Source organism: Sorex fumeus, unplaced genomic scaffold (genome assembly GCF_029834395.1).
Source record: "Sorex fumeus unplaced genomic scaffold, SorFum_2.1 ptg000148l, whole genome shotgun sequence".
Lineage (NCBI taxonomy): Eukaryota > Metazoa > Chordata > Mammalia > Eulipotyphla > Soricidae > Sorex > Sorex fumeus.
The window spans coordinates 559,192-573,698 of NW_026606205.1; the positions used below are offsets into that span (position 1 = coordinate 559,192).

The window sequence follows — 14,507 nt, forward strand, 5'->3', positions numbered from 1 at the left end:
CTGCGGTGCCCTCCTACACACACACACACACACACACACACACACACACACACACACAAAAACACACACATACACTCCTTCCGCTGAGTTGCCTTTCTACACACACACACACACACAACCTTCTGTTGAATTGTCTTCCTACACACAAACACACACATCCTTTTGCTGCGGTGCCCTCCTACACACACACACACACACACACACACAACACACACTGGCTCCCTCAGTTCCACGGAGGTCCAGAACGCCTGGTCTCAGGCTCCTGGCGACCTGTTAGATCTCGGCACGACAACACAGTGCCACCCAGTGGTCACTGCGTATCATGCACCGAGGCCCTGGAGTAGGGGCTGGCGGGGCATGGGGGATGGGGGAGCCCTCCAGATACCCGGCGCAGGCGACAAGGCCGGCTGAGGCGCCCGTGGAGGCAGGCAGTGCTGGGCGGGCTCGCTCCCCCGGGCCCTGCCCCGTGTGCGTTGAGCGACAGAGCGGCTGTCACATGTCTTGGGAGCCCTCCAGGAACCGGGCCGGAACAATCCATGCCTTGAGACACATGCCCGGGCCCTGGCCAAGTTGGGGTTCTAGTCTGACAAAGGGGAGCGCTGAGAACAAGGGCCCCACGTGGGGAGCACGCCGGCGGGCCAGCTGGCTGAGGTTGTGGCTTTGCCGGTCAGGAGTCCCAGTTTCTGAGCCGGCTCTGCTGATGTGCCCGGGACTGATAATGCCCAACCCCAGACCCCCTCAAAAGACAGCTGGTGGGCTGGAGCCATAGGACAGCTGGAAGGGCAAGTTTGCCTTGCATGCAGCCCACCCGAATTCAATCCACGGCATCCCATAGGGTCCCCTGAGCATTGCCAGCAGTACTTCCTGAGTGCAGAGCCAGGAGGAACCCCTGAGCATCGCTGGGTGTGGCCCAAAAAGAAAGAAAAAAAAAAGCAGGGTTTGAACACTGGCAGGGCTGGGCATGGGCATATTGGTCTGATCAGGGCGGCCCACAGTGGTCCAGCCAAGCATGCTGGAGGGGCCCCACCAGGGTCTGCTTCCTGCTCTCCGCAAGGACATTCCCGTGGGTGGGCCGGGCGTGACCCGCACACAGCACAGCCCTCCTGCAGCCTGGTACCCTGGTACGGGACCCGCCCTGCCAGGGGCATGGCTGGTGTTTGGCGGCAGTTTTGCCAAGGGAACTTTTACCCAGGACAGGAGAGGGAGTGCTCTGGGGAGAGGGGGAGAGCGAGGCCGCAGGGATGTGGGGTGCCGAGCTAGACCTGGAAACTGCATGCGCCCTGAGAGCAAGGCAAATCAGGAGGCTCGGACTCCTCTCCCGGGAGACTCTGGGAGGGAAACGGAGGCAGGGAGCTTGGCCCTGGTCAGCGCTGTGAGCGGGTCCTTTGGAACCACACGAGGCTGTGGAGTGCTCAGACAGTGAAACTGAGGCTCTGAGAGGAGTTTGGGGGCTCCCCAGAGACCGGCACACTCTGAGGGAAAGTCCCCAAGGCCCTTTGAGTCTCTGAACTTCACTCCCACCCTTTGCCAAGGTCTGGGATTCACTCAGCAGGGCCCCGGCTTTCCGTGCTGTAGCAGTGGTGGTGGGGGGGAGGGGGGGTCAGTGTTTGAACAGGGCAGGGGTTTTCTGGAAACTTCCGTGGGTGGCACTTTTCCTTTCTGTGAAGAAACATCCTATGCCCTTTGGGCTCGTGAGTGTCATCTGAGTGTCATGGTAGAGGATTCTTTGGCTGTGTCCTGGCAGGGAATTCCCCCAGGGCCCTTCAGAATGAGACAGAGAGGGGACCCAGAGACAGAAGAAAGGGCCACCCTGTTCCTTCAGCCACCAAGAGAAGAGCAAAGGGCAAAAGGGAGGGAGGTGCTGAGGGGGAGCACAGAGCCTCTCTTAGGTCTCTCGCCACTTTCTCTCAGGGGTGACATGCTCCTGTCTGTTACCCTCTTCCCATCCAGTAGGACGACCTCTAGCCTTTGGGGGGGGGGCGCTCTTTTTTTTTTTCCTTTCTGGGTCACGCCAGCAATGCTCAGGGATTCCTCTTGGCTCATGCACTCAGGAATTACTCCTTGTGGTTCTCGAGGGATCCTATGGGATGCTGGGAACCGAACCTGGGTCGGCCACATGCAAGGCAAACACCCTCCCGGCTGTGCTATCGCTCCATCCAGAGGGTGGCCTTTTTTTTTTTTTTTTTTTTTTGCATTTTGGGTCACACCTGGCGATGCACAGGGGTTACTCCTGGCTCTACACTCAGGAATTACCCCTTGCGGTGCTCAGGGGACCTTATGGGATGCTGGGAATCGAAGCCGGGTTGGCCGCATGCAAGGCAAATGCCCTATCCGCTATCAATTTTTTTTTTTTTTTCTGGGGCGGCCTTTTAAGGCCTTCCCAGGAAGCTGTTGTGTTCATTCCTCATCTCCGAGTTTATCTGCTGACCCAAAGCCCAGACTAGGGTTAGGAGGTACCATGAAGTGGAGGAGAGTCCAATGACTGGGAGGCGCCTTCAGGGATACCTGGGGGGATGGGAAAGCTTCTTGAAAAATGGGGTTTGGGGGGCCAGATCAATAGTACAGCAGGTAGGCCGTTTGCCTTGCACGTGGCCTATCCAGGTTCAATCCCCAGCTTCCCATGTAGGCCCCTGAGCACCGCCAGGAGTAATTCCTGAGCATCAGCGGGTGTGACTCCCCTCCCTCCCCCAAAAAAAGGAAAAAAAGAAATGGGGTCTTTAGGGGCTGGAGAAAGTACAGTGTCTAGGGCACTTGCCTTGCATGTGGCCAACCTGGGCCTAATCCCAGTGTCCTATGTGGTCTTCTGAGAACAGAGCCAGAAGTAAGTCCTGAGCACTGCCACATGTAGCTCCCAAACCGAAAACTAAATATAAGAAAAAAAGAAGAAAAAAAGAAACGGGACTTGGGGCTGGAGAGATAGTACAGCAGGTAGGGCGATTGCCTTCCACTCGGCCTACTGGGGTTTGATCCCTGGCACCCTATATGGCCCCTGAGGATGGCCAGGAGTGATCCCTGAGGCTAGAACCAGGAGCAAGAGCACAGTACAGTGTGCCCCCCAAAAAAATGAAAGGAAAAGGGGCCAGAGTGATAGCACTGCGGGTAGGGCGTTTGCCTTGCACGCAGCTGACCCGGGTTCGATCTCTGGCATCCCATAGGGTCCCCCAAGCACTGCCAGGAGTAATTCCTGAGTGCAGAGCCAGTAGCAACCCTGTGCATTGCTGGGTGTAACCCAAAAAGAAAAAGAAAGAAAGAAAGAAAGAAAGAAAGAAAGAAAGGAAGGAAGGAAGGAAGGAAGGAAGGAAGGAAAATAAATAGGGGTGCTAGAGAGATAGTACAGTGGATAAGCCTTGCATGCTCCTGACCTCGGTTTGATCCCCCGTACTCCACAGGGTCCCCAGCATGCCACATGCCGGGAGTGATCCCAGAGTGCAGAGCCAGGAATAGGCTGAGTCCTTTTGTCACCTAAGGAATGACCGCCCAGCTTGATGCTTTGAAAGTTCACAGCTGGGTGCAGCAGCTTGGCTAAACTGTTCCCAGGCAGGGGCTGCTACAAGGCGTGGCCCAGGGGTGGTGACCTGTGTAGGTTGCCTGCCTGGAGGTTCTGCCCCTGGAAACTTCCCTGAGTTGGCTGCTGGGCAGAGAGGCTCAACCTGCCCCATCGCCAAGGGCTCCTTCACGGTCTATATCCTAGCAACTGCCTTCTGTGATGAAAGCTACCACACTTCCCTTCCTTCCTTCCTTCCTTCCTTCCTTCCTTCCTTCCTTCCTTCCTCCCTCCCCTCCCTCTCTCTCTTATTCTTCCCCCCCCCCCCCCCCGCTTTTTTTGGCCACATCCAGCAATGCTCAAAGGTTACTCCTGGCTCTGCACTCAGAAAACACTTCTGGTGTTACTCGGGTGACTATATGGGATGCCAGGGATTGAACCCAGGTTGGCGGCATGCAAGGCAAGTACCCTACCTGCTGTGCTATTCCTCCGACTCTATCTTTCCTTCCTTCCTTCCTTCCTTCCTTCCTTCCTTCCATTTTCCCTTCCTCTCCTCTCCCCTCCCCTCCCTTCTCAGATTTTGCTCCAGCGGGCCCAGTAACGTCTCCATTTTGAGACTTGTTGTTACTGTATTTGGCATATTGAATATGTCACAGGTAGCTTTATTTTATTTATTTATTTATTTATTGCTTTATGGGTTACACCTGGCTATGCACAGGGGTTACTCCTGGCTCTGCGCTCTGGAATTACCCCTCTCGGTGCTCAGGGGACCCTTTGGGATGCTGGGAATCGAACCCAGTTCAGCCATGTGCAAGGCAAACGCCCTCCCCGCTGTGCTATCACTCCAGCCCCTGTCCTAAGGGTCTGGGAGCCCGATGAGGTTCTGCTTTGCCAAGGCAGGTGTGTCAGGCCAGGGGCTGAGAAACAGGGCGGAGTTCAGCGCTTGCCTGGAACAGAACAGACCTCGGCGCAATCGTCAGCTACACATGTGGGCCCCCGAGCATGGCCAGGAGAGATCTCTGAAACAGAGTAGGAATAAGCCCTCAGCACCGCCAACCCCCCCAAAATAAAAAGCATTTCAAGGCTCGAGTGATACTACAGAGGTTAGGTACTTGCCTTAATGCAGCTGTGGCCAGGACCCTGGTTTAAATCCCAGCCCTGTATGTGATCCTCTGAACACTGCTAGGAGTGACCTCTGAGCACAGAGCTAGGAGTAGCCCCTGAGCACCAACAGGAAGGGGTGTTACCTCCCTAAAAAACCTTAAAGGGGAGTCAAAGCGATATAGAGTGGGGAGGGCTTTGGCCTTGGATGCAGCCGACCCGGGTTCAGTTCCTGGCATCCCATAAGGTCCCCCAGCACTGCCAGGAGTGATTCCTGAGTGCAGAGCCAGGAGTACCCCTGAGCATCGCCGGGTGTGACCCAAAAAGCAAATCATTTCATTTAATCATTTCATCATCCTGTTATTCGTTGATTGCCTCGAGCAGGCCCCAGTAACGTCTCTTTCATCCTGGCCCTGAGATTATATTCAAGGCTCTTTAGGAGAATGAGACCCATCATTGTTACTGGTATTTGGCATATTGGGTACGCCACGGGGAGTTTGCCAGACTCTGCCCTGTGGGCAGGCTACATTCGATAGCCTGCAAGTTTGTCCAAAGTAGGAAAGAGACAATAAGATGTCATTAAAAAAAAAAAAGTTCTGATAAGTTCCCGCTCCCCTCCAAGGGGCCCCGGGAAGGAACACCCAGGCGCGAGGGCAGAAGACTGCACTGTTCTCGTCCGGGATCTGGATTTTATAGTCTCTGAGTCTTGGCCGCTGATGGGATTACACGGCGCCAGGGGGCCAGGTGGTGGGTGTGACCCCCGCCTACTGGAATTTGGAGGATCTGGGTGGAAGATGCTCGACTCCAATTCGAGTAGGCTTGGAGGTCTCGGCCCCGGAACCCGCGTGGCTTTGTCCCTCTGCCAGTACCTTCATGTGTGCGGAGAGTGGTCTCAGCATGGTGGTGGCTGGTCCTGGAGGTCTTCGGCTGCCGGAGCCCTGGTTGGGGCGGGGAGGAAAGCTCAACACGCTCCCCTCCAAGGGGCTCCGGGAAGGAACACCCAGGCGCGGGGGCAGAAGACTGCACTGTTCTCGTCCGGGATCTGGATTTTACAGTCTCTGAGTCTTGGCCGCTGATGGGATTACACGGCGCCAGGGGGCCCAGGTGGTGGGTGTGACCCCCGCCTACTGGAATTTGGAGGATCTGGGTGGAAGATGCTCGACCAAAAATAATGATAAAAAATACTTAAGAAAATAATTTTATTAAAAAAACGTGTTTATTGGGGCAGAGCAATAATACAACCGGGAGGGCGTTTGCCTTGCACGCGGCTGACCCGGGTTCGATCCCCGGCATCCCATAGTGTCCTCCGAGCACCATCAAGAGTGATTCCTGAGTGCAGAGCCAAGTGTAACCCCTGATGTGGCTCCCTGAAGAGCAACATCGACAAAAAAGTGTTTATTCCAACCTGTCAACCGTCGTCATACTTGTTGGTCAGTGTGTGACTTGTGTCCCAATCCTCATTCCCATAAATCAGGGTAGGGGGGGACAGTTCCAGAAAGGTTCCAGAAAGTTCCATGCCCCACCTCTCCCACCAGACAGAGATGTTAGTTCAGACCTGAGCTTCTGTGGCAGCCCCTCCCACAAAGAAGGTGAGCAAGGGAATTAGGGTTCCCTGCTCAGGGCTGGAGCAATAGCACAGCGGCAGGGCATTTGCCTTACAAGCGGCCGACCTGAGTTCGATTCCTCTGGCCCTCTCGGAAAGCCCGGCAAGCTACCGAGAGTATCCCGCCCACCTGGGCAGAGCCTGGCAAGCTCCCCGTGACGTATTCGATATGCCAAACACAGTAACAAGTCTCACAATGGAGACATTACTGGTGCCTGCTGGAGCAAATCGATGAACACTGGGAGGACAGTGCTCCAGTGCTCCAGTGCTCAGGGCCCCTCAGCCCACCCCTGGTGGGGGGGAGTGATGGTGTTTTCTTCCTTGGGGTTTTCTTCCCCTCCGCTGTGACTGACGGTTTCTCCCTGAAGCTGCAGGTGCTGTTTGAGCCTCGCAGGGGGCCGCCAGTGTCCCCCGCCCCCCCGACACTGTTGGTGAGGGGGAGGCCCAGGAGGCCCCCACCCCTGTGCCAAGGTGTCGCTGGGTGCAGCTGCGGAGGTTTCTGGAAAGGAGGCCACCACAGGCCTGCACCTGGGCCTGCAAGCCCCTGCTCCAGGGGGGGCCTCACCCCTCCCCCAGAACTGGGTCTCCCATGTTGCGGCAGCCTTCATGAGGGGCCCCTCCAGCCTTCTCCCTCTTTCTCCACTCTGGGCCTCCTCCTCCTCCTCCTCCTCTTCCTCCTCCTCCTCCTCCTCCTCCTCCTCCTCCTTCTTCTCCTCCTCCTCCTCCTCTTCCTCCTTCTTCTCCTCCTTCTCCTCCTCCTCCTCCTCCTCCTCCTCCTCCTCCTCCTCCTCCCCCTGCAGCCCGTGGCAAAAAACAGCTGTTTCCCAGAAACCCGGAGACTTCCAGAAAATTCCGAGCACCGGGCCGAGGAGCGTCAGATCCGCTCCCAGTTCTGCTTCTGTGGTTTCTCTGTGCTTGTTGGCTGTGATTCTCCACGGCGGTGCTGGGGGTTGAGCGCGGGTAAGACCCGGCCGTTTCCTTCCCTTTTCACACAATGAAGGGTGTGATTATTTTCTAGGATTTGGCATGTGCGGACGATGGTGAGAAGGCTGGGGAGCCTGGTGACATTCCGAGCTGGAGGGACAGAACAGGGGTTGAGCATGTGGCCAACCCTGGTTCGATCCCCGGCGCTGCATAGTACTCCCTGGACCACAGCTGGGAGTGAGCCCTGAGTACAGAGTCAGGAGTGTGCTATGAACACTAGGTGTTCACACACTTCACACACACACACACACACACACACACACACACACACACACTCCAAACAAAACCAACCCCCAAATTCCCCTACAGATGTGTTGGGGTTTGGGGGGGAACGTTACCAAGCCTCAGAAACCCACGGAGAAGATTGGCGTCCTCCCACTGCCTTGGGAGAAGACGCCTCTTAGCTTTTAAGCCTCTAGTTTGGTTTTTTCTTTTTTTCTTTTTTGGTGGGGTGGGCTTTTGGGGTCACACCAGATGATGCTCAGGAATTACTCCTGGCTCTGCACTCAGGATTCACTCCTGGCGGTGCTCAGGGAACCATACAGGATGCCGGGGATTGAACCCGGCTTGGCCACCTGCATGCAAACACTCTCCCCGCTGTGCTATCACTCCGGGCCCCCATCCAGGTTTCCATCAAGCATGGGCGTGGGGATGCGACAGGGGATAAGATTCCCATAGTGCTTGGAGTCAGGTGAATGAGACCAGTTGTAGTTACTGGCTCTTCATGTTCCCAGAGCGAACAGATGCCATTGGGCTACACTAGCACGCGACAGGGACAAATGGAGATGTTACTGGCGCCCGCTCGAGCAAATCGATGACTAACGGGAAGTTAAGTGATTAAGTGCTTGGAGTGGATGGACACCATAGGGTCAGGCTGGAACTCGCACCCCGGCTCTGCTCAGCAATTATATGAAACTCTTTTTTTTTTTTAATTTTTATTAAATCACTGCTGATGGGGCTCGGGAGACCATCTGTAGTGCCTGGAATTGAACCTAGGCCAGTTGCATGCTTGGGAAGCACCCGCTCGAGCGGGCCCAATAACGTCTCCACTGTGAGACTTGTTGTTACAGTGTTTGGCATATCGAATACACCGTGGGTAACGTGCCAGACTCTGCCATGCAGGCAGGATGCTCTCGGTAGCTTGCCAGAATAAAACAATACCAGGCCAGGGGCTGGAGCGATAGCACAGCGGTAGGGCGTTTACCTTGCGTGCAGCCGGCCCGGCTGAGCCAGGTTCAATTCCTCCGCGTCTCTCGGAGAGCCTGGCAAGCTACCGAGGGTATCTCACTCTCACGGCAAAGCCTGGCAAGCTAACCGTGACGTATTCAGTATGCCAAACACAGTAACAACAAGTCTCACGATGGAGACGTTACTGGGCCTGCTCGAACAAATCGACAAACAACGGGAGGACCGTGACCATGATTAGTGAAATATATGAAACTCTTAAGACCTGTGTCTCATCAATGCAGCCAGAAGAGTACAATGGCCTGGTTTTGTTTTTGTTTTTGTTTGCTTTTTGGGTCATACCCGGCAATGCACAGGGCTTGCTCCTGGCTCTGCCCTCAGGAATTATCCCTGGTGGTGCTCAGGGGACCATATGGGATGTTGGGAATTGAACCCAAGTCGGCCGCGTGCAAGGCAAACGCCCTCCCTGCTGTGCTATCACTCCAGCCCCTGGCCTGGTATTGTTTTATTCCGGCAAGCTACCAAGAGTATCCCGCCTGGCATGCTACCTGCGGTGTATTCGATATGCCAAACACTGTAACAACAAGTCTCACAGTGGAGATGTTATTGGGCCCACTTGAGCGGGTGCTTACCGAGCATGCAACTGGCCTAGGCTCAATTCCAGGCACTGCAGATGGTCTCCTGAGCCCCATCAGCAGTGACCCCTGAGCACAGAGCCGAGTTACCTCTGAGCACTGTGGAACGTGCTCTCTCCAAAAAAAAAAAAGGGTTATAAGGTTGGGGTAGTGGTGGGGGGAACCCCTGGGGAGATATTGGAGGGGCTAAAACTCTTGCTGTGCCAAAGGCCAACCCTGGGTTGATCCTGCCACTGGATAAGGTCCCTTGAGTACCACTAGGTGTGATCCCTGAGCACAGAGCCTGGAGTCAGCCCAGAGCACTGCTGAGTGTGGCCCCAAAACCAGACCCAGTGGTCGCTGGCAATGATAGCTCCATGGCAGAAAGGTCGCTTTTTGGTGTGAGGCTTTGGGTTGGCTCTCCAGCAGCACCAAAAATATAAAAAAAAAAAAATACAAAGGGGCTGGAGCAATAGCACAGCAGGTGGGGTGTTTTGCCTTGCACATGGCAGAACCAGGTTTGATTCCCAGCATCCCATATGGTCCTCCGAGCACTGCCAGGAGAGATTTCTGAGTGCATGAACCAGGAGTAACTCCTGTGCATCGCTGAGTGTGACCCCCCGCAAAAAAAAAAAGCGAAAAAAAAAGTACAAAAATTACATTACAAGGGTAAAGTTTACTGTTTTTTTTTTTTTTTAGTTCTGGACTTATTTGTTTGTTTGTTGTTGTTGTTTTGGGGGCCACACCGAGCGATGCTCAGGGGTAACTCCTGGCTCTGCACTCAAGAATCACTCCTGGTGGTGCTCAGGGATGCTGGGGATTGAACCTGGGTCGGCCGCATGTAAGGCAAACCCCCTCCCCGCTGTATTATCACTCTGGGCTCTGGTAAATCTTTATTTTGTGTCTATTTTACAATCACACATTTCAAACTGACAAGTATAACATTTTAAATAAGATCCACGCTGGGTGATATGCAGGAGCCCAGAACCTCTCCCAGAGATCCAAGCAAATGGTTCTGGGGATCAAATTCAGGAACTTCCTACATGCTAAGGATTTCCCTGGCCCTAAATATTTATTTATTTATTAGTAATGCCACAAGTATTATGGGGCGTCCCAGATTCAGTGCACCTTGCTGGGTGCTGGGGTGTGCCGCTTCATCACTTCTCTGGCCCGAGACACACAGACACAACACTGAGTTGTTTCATCATCTGGTTACCCTTGGACGATGCTTCCGGGGGAGAAATAACGCAGGGACCCGGGAGAGACTCATTAAGGAAACCAGGTTTCAAGTAAGGAGCTGTAGGGGCCGCCTGGTCAGCCTGTGAGAAGGGTCTGTGCAGAGCCCACTGGGGTAACAAGGCCCACCCAGCACAAAGACACAAAGACACAGCCACGGGGGACTCCCTCACCTTCATGGCTCTCAGCTCCCTCAGCTCCTCAGGCACCTCACTGCTCATGTTGCCTCAGTCCCCTCGGCTCCCTCAGGCAGCACACACTTCCCACACACCCCCAGCCCCCTCACCTCCCTCAGCCTCCTCACCTCCCTCACCTCCCTAGCTCCCTCACCTCCCTCAGCTCCCTAGCTCTCTCACCTCCCTCAGCTTCCTCAGTTTCCTCACCTCCCTCAGCCTCCTCACCTCCCTCACCTCCCTAGCTCCCTCACCTCCCTCAGCTCCCTCAGTTTCCTCACCTCCCTCAGCCTCCTCACCTCCCTAGCTCTCTCACCTCCCTCAGCCTCCTCATCTCCTTCAGCTCCCTCAGCTCCCTCACCTCCCTAGCTCCCTCACTTCTCTTAACTCCCTCAATTTTCTCACCTCCAACAGCTCCTTCACCTCCCTCAGCTCTCAGCTCCCTCAGCCTCCTTACCTCCCTCACCTCCCTAGCTCCCTCAGTTTCTTCACCTCCCTCACCTCTGTCAGCTCCCTCAGTTTCCTCACATTCCTTAGCTCCCTCAGTTTCCTCACCTCCCTCAGTTTCCTCACGTCCCTCACCTCCCTAGCTCCCTCACCTCCCTCAGCCTCCTCATCTCCTTCAGCTCCCTCAGCTCCCTCACCTCCCTAGCTCCCTCACTTCTCTTAACTCCCTCAATTTTCTCACCTCCAACAGCTCCCTCACCTCCCTCAGCTCTCAGCTCCCTCAGCCTCCTTACCTCCCTCACCTCCCTAGCTCCCTCAGTTTCTTCACCTCCCTCACCTCCGTCAGCTCCCTCAGTTTCCTCACCTTCCGTAGCTCCCTCAGTTTCCTCACCTCCCTCAGTCTCCTCACCTCCCTCACCTCCCTAGCTCTCTCACCTCCCTCAGCCTCCTCATCTCCTTCAGCTCCCTCAGCTCCCTCACCTCCCTAGCTCCCTCACCTCTCTTAACTCCCTCAATTTTCTCACCTCCAACAGCTCCCTCACCTCCCTTAGCTCTCAGCTCCCTCAGCCTCCTTACCTCCCTCACCTCCCTAGCTCCCTCAGTTTCTTCACCTCCCTCACCTCCGTCAGCTCCCTCAGTTTCCTCACCTTCCGTAGCTCCCTCAGTTTCCTCACCTCCCTCACCTCCTTCAGCTCCCTCACCTCCCTCAGCCTCCTCACTCCCTCAGCTCCCTCAGGCCCCTCACCTCCTTCAGCTCGCTCACCTCCCCAGCTCCTTCTCACACATACCAACAGTTCATGCCCCCTCAGCCCCCTCACCTCCCGGATTCCCATACCTCCCTCAGCTGCTCACCTCCCACACAACCCTTATCCTTTTCAATTCCTTCCTCTCTCCCACCTCCCTTAGCAAGCTCAGCTCCTGTGCCTATCTCCCCTCCTGCGCCTTCCTCACCTCCCGCCCTTTCCTCAGCTGTCACGGCTAACACCCTCTGCCAGCCTCCTCCTGGTGAGAGAAATCAACTCCAGGTTGCAGGAGGCCTCTATCCATTGAGGTGTTTGGTTGGTTGGTTTTGGGCACCCCTGGGCACCCCCCTCCCCCGGCTGTGCTCAGCGGGTTCCTCCTTCAACCAAGTGGCTCTGCGCTTGGGTGAACTCCAGGAGGACCGATGGGATGCCGGGATCGAACCCTGGTTAGCTGTGTGCATGGCAAACGCCCAACACGCTGTACAATCACTTTGTCCAGATATTGCGCTCTTTACTCCCAGGCAATAGCGATCATGAAAGGGAAAACATTTTTTTTTTGCTTTTTTTTTTTGGGTCACACACGGCGATGCTCAGGGGTTACTCCTGGCTCATGCACTCAGGAATCGCTCCTGGCGGTGCTCGGGGGACCATATGGGATGCTGGGAATCGAACCTGTGTCGGCCATGTTGGCTGCGTGCAAGGCAAACGCCCTACCGCTGTGCTATCACTCCAGAACCCCGAAAGGGAAAGCATTTTTATCCAGTTTCACTTTAAAAGGTTCTTAAGGGGCCAGAGTCATAGTACAGCAGGCAGGACACTTGCCTAGCTCGCTGCTGACCCAGGTTTCATTCCCGTGAGCCCCCCAGGTGTGGTCCCTGAGCTCAGAGACAGGAGTAAGCCTGGAGCACAGCCAGGTGTGGCCCCAAAGAAAAATAAAGCAAAGTATTTTGAAGCTTTGCATGCAAGAGGCCTGGATTTGAATTTTTTTTTTTTTTGCTTTTCGGGTCACACCCGGCGATGCTCAGGGGTTACTCCTGGCTTTGCACTCAGGAATCACTCCTGGCGGTCTCAGGGGACCCTATGGGATGCTGGGAATCGAACCTGGGTTGGCCATGTGCAAGGCAAATGCCCTACCCGCTGTGCTATTGTTCCAGCCCCTGGATTTGAATTTTTAAAATTTTATTTTTATAAAATAGTTTACAAGGGCTGGAGCGATAGCACAGCAGGTAGTTCGTTTGCCTTGCACGCAGCCAACCTGGGTTTAATTCCCAGCATCCCATATGGTCCCCCGAGCACCACCAGGAGCAATTCCTGAGTGCAGAGCCAGGAGGAACCCCTGTTCATCACCGGATATGACCCAAAACGAAAAAACGAAAAAAGAAAAAAAAAGCGGTTCACAAGATTTGATTACACGTAATAGTTGAACACCAATCCCATCACCATGACACCTTCCCACCAACATATGTCAGATGTTTCCATCTTGAAACCCAACCCCTGCCCCAAAGCAGAAGCAAAACAATCTATTTTGCATTGTTTTGAATAAACTGCTGGAAATGTTCCAGAAAATGTTTCCTTAGAGGAAAGTGTGTGAAGATTGTTGTATTTTCCCCAGAAGGCATTAAGCCCTTCTATAAGAGATTACTAACATGCTGTTAAAGGTCGAGTCTTATGTGCTTATATCATGATCATCCTGTTTTTCGTTGATTGCCTTGAGCAGGCACCAGTAACGTCTCCTTCCTAGCCCTGAGATTTTAAAAGAGCCATTTCAATGCTCTTTCAGGGTTAGGAGAATGAGACCCATCATTGTTACTGGTATTTGGTATATTGAGTATGACACGGGAAGTTTGCCAGACTCTGCCGTGTGGGCAGGATACCTTTGGTAGCCTGCCAGGTTCTCCAAAGGAAAAATGAAATAATAAGATGTCGTGCGGCCGCAAATGCGGCTGCGCACTTCCGGAAACTGGGTTTTATAGTCTCTGCGTCTTGGCCATTGATGGGACCAACCTGGCGCTGGCAGCAGCTGGTGGGTGTGACGCCTACCTACTGAAAGATGGGGGGGGGTCTGGGTGGAGAAGGTCCCGTCCCAATCCGAGCAGGCTTGGAGATCTCAGCCCCGGAACCCGCATGCTTGGGTTCCTCTGACAGTTCTGTCATGCATGAGGCTTGTCCGGATGTGTGGAGAGTGGTCCCAGCATGGCCGTGGCTGGCTCCGGAGGTCCTCAGCTGCTGGGGCTCTGCTGGGGGGGGGGAGGGAAACTCAACCCACCCCCCCCAAGGGTCCCCGGTGAGGACAGCCAGGTGCGGGAGCAGGAAATTCTGCTTATATAAAATACATATGTGCTTATATAATATATATATCTCAATCACTGTATCACTGTCATCCCGTTAATCATCGAATTACTTGAGCAGGTGCCAGTAACGTCTCTAGTCCTCCCAGCCCTGCGATTTCAGCAGTCTCTTCTTACTCGTCTTTTCCCAACGATTGGAGGCTCTTTCGGGGTCAGGGGAATGAGATCTATTGTCATTACTGTACTTGGCATATCGAACACGCCACGGGGGACCTTGCCAGGCTCTGCCCATGCTGGCGGGATACTCTCAGTAGCTTGCCGGGGTCTCTGAGAGGCAGAAATGGGTAGGAAGTGTCTTATAATGTCTGGAGTGGAGGTCGACTGCCAGGGCTGGGTCCCTTGGGGTGGGGAGGGCTCTCACCCACCCCACAGCCTGGCGTGGTTCTGGGGTCCTCTCTTTTATACTCCCATATGGGCGGAGCATCCCTGAGTTCTGGAGGGTGACCGATGAGGAGATTACCTGGTGCCGGCAGGATGTGGCTTATGGGTGTGATCCCGACCCCGGACCCCAAGGGACCCAGCCCTGGCAGCCGACCTCCACTGCCCAACCACCGCCACACTCCAGGCCGCTTTCCGGATGTTCAGGCCG

The 14,507-nt window shown here is 54.8% G+C and overlaps 1 protein-coding gene across 1 annotated transcript in view; it reads right to left on the reverse strand.

Moving 5' to 3' along the window:
- The window catches only part of ZNF384 (zinc finger protein 384), a 168,242-nt gene that overhangs the window by 127,264 nt on the left and 26,471 nt on the right, over nucleotides 1-14,507 (reverse strand). The gene's annotated exons all lie outside the window — the stretch shown is intronic.